The sequence below is a fragment of the Cynoglossus semilaevis genome, chromosome 14 (assembly GCF_000523025.1).
Source record: "Cynoglossus semilaevis isolate Cse_v1.0 chromosome 14, Cse_v1.0, whole genome shotgun sequence".
Classification (NCBI taxonomy): domain Eukaryota; kingdom Metazoa; phylum Chordata; class Actinopteri; order Pleuronectiformes; family Cynoglossidae; genus Cynoglossus; species Cynoglossus semilaevis.
In genome coordinates this window covers 10,620,696-10,627,574 of record NC_024320.1, presented here as the reverse complement: position 1 = coordinate 10,627,574, position 6,879 = coordinate 10,620,696, and positions in this window count along the sequence as shown.

Below are 6,879 nucleotides of genomic sequence, written 5' to 3'. Positions count from 1 at the left end.
CCTGTCGGTCATGGACACAGTCAGTCCTCCATCAAACATCAGTGAGAACATTGTTCCATGGTGTATGACAAAGACAACAAAGACATCTGATCTGAGAAGCTTCCACTGAGGTTTCAGGACTTGTGTCTGAAGACTGCATGTTTTTTTAAACCTTCTCTTAGACTCGGTGTATCTGAGCTCCCTGGAATTTCCCCCCAAAACCTACTGTAAACCTTTACAATAATAAGAAGAAAAGTAATTGAAATAACATTGATGAGGAACGTGGTTCAAAAAATGGTTTAATGTGTGAACAGAGAAAATAAGAAGTGATTCAGTGGAACAGTCAGCAACAGACTGTACTGTACCGTAACGTTGTAGTGGGATTAAAAAATAACATTTTATTAACTGCAACACTTTTCAAACTAAGTTCTAAGTTTCTGTACTTCTATTGAGTGTGTTTTGAGTAATCCATGGTCAAAGTTACTCCAGAAACATCTCCTTCATCAAAACATGTTGTGTTTAAATGAATACTTATATAAACAGAGTATTTTTCCTAATTTGTAAATGGTTTACTTCATGTAACAGTAAGAAGTACTTTTACTGTGTACATTAACACATCTAAAGTTAAAAAACAAGATGGAAAACTGTTCCATTTATTCAAAGCGTAGAATAATTGAAGTATACAAAAAGAATATTTACAAAATGTTGAAATAAAAGCTAAAGTATGGAGATAGTGAGTCTGAAAAAAAAGGTTTAATATATTTGAAAATCACCCTGTGTGTACATTTCAGACTTGAAGTGATTTTGCATCTTAAGGATTTATTTTAACCAGGATTACTCTTGAAGGACACGGCACCAACAGGTTAATAAAATATTTGTTTTAATCCCACATCAAATTTAGACAAAAGGATGAACAGTCAACATATAATTTGGATTGACATTAAAGAATTTGACGATTAAATTCAAATCATTCTTAGAGGAGTAAAACCCATGGCAGTTACACACCAGACCAAACTTTGAATCCCCGACTGACTAACATGAAGACCGAGGGTCAGTTTTCTCTACAGTGTGGTTTAAAATGTCCCTTTTAGATAAAAAAAAAAGAAGGAAAAAAAAAACCAAATGGAGTTTCCGCACTGACACCTGCTTGTCCACGTGGCTCCACCATTGACTATAAGCTAAAGCTACATGGTTGTTGACATAAGTGTACATAGAAAAAATGAGACATAGCTGAGAAAAAAACAAATTATTTATTTTTGTTGCTTTGTTCCGTCATGATTAACTCATATATATATACATATATATTGTACAGTCTAGATAAAGAAGATGATGAACCTAACGGGTTGAGAAAAAAATAGACTTATTTTGGCTAATGATTTCACAGTCTGAGGATTTTAAAAAAATGTGTTTAAATATATGCTGAACATTACTTTGTACATGTGTATGTTTCTCATTCATCTGATCTGATGACATTTCATTTAGACTTCCTTCCTTATCGACACATGGAAACATTTTATGGAGCTGTGACTTTAATGCCAGAATTCTGTGATCAATGCCGTCTTCTCACGTCAAAAAAAATTAAAGATTAGATTTAGGAGCTCGCTGAGGAATTTAAAAATGTGATCAGAATGTTGTTTTTTTTTCTGAGAAAAAAGTCAGCTTGGACAAAAGTTTGAGATAAATTCATAAATTAAAAAAGTCAGAGTTCGCCTTAAACATTTAAAAAAATATGTGTTGACGTTTTAGCTGTAAGCTTGAAAATTCAAGGTTATTTTGAGAAAGAAAATCAACGCTGCAAATCTGAATTCTGGTTTTAAAGTGAAACAAGGCCAAAGTAAAAAACAAAATCTATTAAGAAGAGTTCTAAACAAAAAAAAAATGTTTCTGTCTAAAGTTTAGACTTCCAGTGAGATTGTGACTCATATCAGAGGGTTCGCTCTGTGGAGTTGTGAGATCCAAACCTCAAAAGTATTCCATGTGGCCTGAATCCTAATGAATGATGTAGAAGAGAGTCTGAATTGCATGGACAAGATTGTGAGCGTTTTCTCCCTTTTCTTTTTTTTTTTTACATCCAACAGCAGCAATGTGCTCGTAGACATGTTAGATGGTAGATTTAAAGTTTTGAAGAAAAAAAAATTATAAGAAAATAAAGTTTTAGGCAAAAGGTGAGAAAGTTAAAAAAAAAAAAGCTCCTTTAATGCAATATAAAAACCATCAGTATGCACAAGTTAGGATTATGTTCTGCCAAAGATTCAAACACCTCACAGATGTTCCAACTCTGGATGCATGTTGTTTATTTTTATACATAAATATATTTAAATGCACCTCACTTTTCTATTTTTTGCTTTTCACTTTGCAACGACTCAGAACTGCATAATAAAAAGACAAAGTTTTTTTCATTATAAAAGTGAAGTCACGGAATGGTGATTCCTTATAAAATGGAAGACTGTGGAAAATTCTAAGTCAAATTCCCACTGCATTTTTATCATTAGGAGTGAATGGTGTTCATCTCAGGTCTAGGTGTGAGGAAAACAGATAAATGACTACTGAAAATTTCAACAGAGTTTCAGAGACAAATATTAGTCAAATATATGATGTCACATAAAGGTTAACATTGGGCTATAATATAGCAATTATGCTCAATTTTATATAAAAAAATTAATCTGCTTCATGTAAAGGAGTAAATTTCAGAGATATCTTAAAATTACAAGGAGGTTTCATGACTATAAATTGTTCCAGTGCATTTATAGGTTCACATTTTACTCACTGGTTCTGAAATATAAATCAGTGGATCATCTACACATTGGATTAGATTAGAATTAGCCTGATGTGCACTAAGCAAATCCTATAGAAACTAGGGGCGAACAATGGCTATAATTAGCTCAGGATGACATTGGACATACCAATTCTTAGTCCATTTCAAAACTAGAACAACCAAGCAACCCTTTCAGCCACTCTCCTCCTAGTGACATCCACACTCAGAGAGTTAGCATCATGTTCAGAGAAAAACAGTTTCTTATTTTCCTTCTAATCCACATGGAGCTGACCTACATCTGGACCAGTTCTGTGGCTTCACTTTTGCAATGAGATGGTAACATCCTGTTCTTTACAGAGTATTTCCATAGCTGCTCAGCTTTAACAACGACTACAACCTGTTTTGGTAGAAATCTGGTCTTAAAACTAAGAATAACAGACTAAGATTCACAAAAAATGACTTGGACGTTCCTCCAAATGATGCTAAAGCTATGCAGCTGCTGCTCTCCTCCTGTTCAAACTCCAATGATTTATTTATTCTTATTTATTCTTTTAATTTTTTATTGTTATTTTAAACACCATTTCATTGTCTGATTATCACATTTTTTGCAGTTTGGATGGTCAGTGTAACTGAACGCAGACACATGGTGGATCGTGGACTGAAAGCAAACAGGTTCAGCCTCAGTTCACGTTGACTCGCTCCGAAATGGATGAATATTGTGGAAAAATTCAAACACTGCACCTGTTTGTTTTGAATCCCAGCTCCATGGTGTCACTTCTCTGACCCCTGTGTACAGACGGGATTTGTGTGAATGTACTGGAGGGTCTGAGATGAAGTTTTATTTGTGCTTTTCATTTTCATTATATTGTCATGGCTTTACTGTTCCTGAGGAGAAAAAAAAAACAACATTAAAGCAATACAAGTCAGTTACATTGGAGAGGTCAGTCTGTTCTTTTCACTGCAGTTTAAGAAATTAGCTCAATAAAATCTTTTAATTTTGAGTTTTGTTTCTCTCGTACTGCTCGGAAGTTTTGGGTTTGATCATAGAGGGCAGCTGGAGAATCAATGGTTGGCTGGTATTATGGGGGAGTCTTAAAAAAGGTGTAAGAACAGAACTGGTAAGTAAGTAAAAAATGCAACAAAAATTCAAATACACCTGCAACCTCCAACACTAACATCATTTTCCTCCATTGTCTTTCTTAAGTCCTTGTGTCATTTTTGAAGTAGTACTCACTGCAGTAATTCTACAGTAACACTCACTGTTGTCTCTAAAGGATTTGTAACCAGCAGCTGGAGAAACAACGACCGCCTTAAAGGCGTTCATCTTACTCTCCCACATTAGCAGCACATCCATCTGAGAGATGTGACGCTGCAGCGCTCCATCTGCCGACTGTTTCCACTCGTCCAGTGTCATCTTCGTACACATGCACTGCATTTTTATTTCTCTGGAAACCCCACCTGTGGATGTTGTACGGCCCACGACAATGGCTTCAAAACGTATTGACCTGAGGTCGAGTCGACTCAGTGTCCGACCACACGTGTCCCATAAATCCGAAGCAGGCAGAGTGGAGCCACAAATCCTCTGCGTCTGTGACTCCAGTCCAAGTTTGACGTCTACCTAATCTGCTTTTTATCTGCTGCGAGTCTTATTTTTTACTTTTATTAGCAACTGGTTGTTGTTATCTGTCTAATTCCCCCATTCGAGACGCTTTTTCATTTGCTTTCAACCGCGACCAGAAAATAAAACACTCCCCAGCGTCAGTGTTGTACAAGTGCAAACAAATTGATAGCAGGTGTGCGTTTGTGGCCAAAGCCACTGCAGAGTCAACATGGCAGCAGCCCCAGTGTTTGTGCAAACCAGAATCCAGGCAATAAAGACATATATCATCAGAAGTCCATGAGGTTTCCCACGGCTGCAGACGCTGTTCATACTCACAAGTATGCATGACACACTTTCCCTCCCTGACAAATGACGTACGCACCGTCGCCCTCTGCTGCTCTGCTGCCGTGCATTATGAGCAGGGAGGGAAACTGGTGATCCACGATCTGAATTTACAGATATGACATGTAGGAGTTCAACCCGAGTGAGGACGGACCTGAGAGTGACGGGCCACGGATCAGTGTGATTGGTTTTGACACCTTCACTTGCACAGGGATTTTCTTCCACTGCTGGTGCAGAACACCTTCTGTATTTCAATAACACGACAGGGCAGACGGAAAAGAACAAAGTCCAAACACAAAATCTGTCAAAGCAATAAAAACACACAGCTGAAGTTCAAGCCACTAGATCTGCGGCCGTGCGGTTAGCATCCACCCAGATACCGGGCGACTCGGGTTCACCCCAGGGCCAAGTCACTGCATTTAAAAATGAGGACCATATGTTGTTCCTGCTTTGAAATGGTGTTCTGAATTAGCTGCTGTGATGGAATGACGTCCAGTCCAAGGAGCAGGCAGCCAAGACGGAGTTCAGACGGTGGCCTGTCAGCCACCAAAAGTTCAAATACACCTGACGGAGCATTTTCAAGCAGCGCTGCTGCTCAAATCAAACACTTTCCCCTCCACTCATGTTCTGCAGAGGCCGACTTTGGCACAGCTTTTATGTCCCTCCTTTTGGGAAGGAATTATATTTTTCACTGCCAAAAGGGTAGGTCATATTTTTATCACACTTTTTTTCCCCTGTGAAATATGTTTTACAGCGGTTTTTCATAACTTTCTGTGTTTTTTTATTTTTTTAGTGTTGCTTTAGTCTATTAGAAATCCTTTTTAAGCAATCTTTTATATATCCCTGCCCTGCCTGTAACTTTTGGAATACGCTTTTGTGGCATTTAGATTTTTAGCTGTTTTGGTTTAGACAATTACATTAAATGAATATTTTTCTGTATATTTGTTGGGTGCAGTTTTAAGGATTTAATATTTTGGCTACATTTAACTGAGAATGGAGCTAGCATTCCGCAAAATAATTTCTTAGCTAAGCGTGGTAAATCGTCCAAAAAAAAAAATGCAGTTCATGACAAGGATATATTTTACATTTTGATTGGGTTTACAGAATAAAACCAAACCTTTTTAATATATATATATATATATATATATTATGATTTAAGACAATATTATCACTTGAAGCACTGACTACGCTACAGCAGGTTAGCATTTGTGTTAGCATTTCTCTGTAGATAACCTGCGTTAGCCTGGTGTTGACGAACAGTTGACTGCGTGTCATGTTGGCGTCAACATGACATGTGCAGTGAACTGATAATAAAGTTCAGCTCTGTTTGTAGCCACATAATGCATCCCTAATGTATCATCCGATCACCAACGGCACCTTTGAAAGGTGGTGTGAGGACGTGTGTGTCCACATTCCTGGACAAGCATGAACTCAGTCCATCCTCAGGACTGATTACAGACTGCCGCCTCGCTCATGTCTTCTGACCTCACTGCACATACTGTGAGGTATTCCTTCATGGAACAGGAGTGTCAGCACGCCATTTATTCATATTTGGACTCTTGTGTCCATTACTGCTTCCTGTACTTCCTGTACCTCAGGAGAGGCTTCTAGTCTGTGGGTTTTTAACAGAGTAAATATTCTTTACTAAGTTCTTAGAATGATAGCAGCTACTAGCTAACTAGCTAGAGCTCCCAGTGCTTACAGTCCAGCTGGGTTTCTTAAACAGATCCTTCTTTTACGTTTCCTGCACAGATTATCTGCTGGAGACTGTTTTGTGGAACGCAGTTAAAAACGTATACTTTACTAAAGTATCTAACTAAATTTCTTCACCAACAAACAATACTTTGTCATGCTGTTGGTTGACTTCTTATAAAATGTTTTAATGTTCCTCAACAAGTACTCACTAACATTTTCCCTGAAGTATTCCCCGTATAGTATTTTGCATAGTATATTGCGTATAGTATGGTGGGAGTGCTTCAGGGAATATTGTATTGTGTACAGTATTCCTAACTCCATGTTTCACTGTGAGGGGGTTGTTCTTTAAGTTCTAAGACCCTCCCGTCCTTCACCAAACATAGTGTTGTGTATGGGAGGAACCAGGAAGCAGGTGGGAGACAGTGATCAGGAAGTTGATTAAATCAGTTGAAATATCCAATAAATCCAACATAAACTGATTCCTATTTCATGGAATTGAGCCAGGCAG